This window comes from Triticum dicoccoides, chromosome 1A (genome assembly GCF_002162155.2).
Source record: "Triticum dicoccoides isolate Atlit2015 ecotype Zavitan chromosome 1A, WEW_v2.0, whole genome shotgun sequence".
In the NCBI taxonomy this organism is placed as follows: domain Eukaryota; kingdom Viridiplantae; phylum Streptophyta; class Magnoliopsida; order Poales; family Poaceae; genus Triticum; species Triticum dicoccoides.
The window spans coordinates 145518544-145518790 of record NC_041380.1 but is presented as its reverse complement, the minus strand read 5'-3'; positions in this window follow the sequence as shown (position 1 = coordinate 145518790).

Genomic DNA, 247 nt, shown 5'->3' with positions numbered 1-247 from the left:
TAGGCCTAAAGTCGTGGACTATTGGCTGGCCGTTTCGAAGTCCACCACCTCCTCCCCAATAGGCTTGCGCTCAGCTATCACGCTCATCACTTGGGAGATCTGGAAAGAGAGGAACGAACGAGTTTTCAACAATAAGTCCTCCCTGCCATCGGTTGTCATGAATAAGATTAGGGAAGAGGGGAAGGACTGGATCCTCGCCGGTGCTAAAAAGCTGGCGGAACTTGTAGGCTGTGGGGGGCAGTGTTCG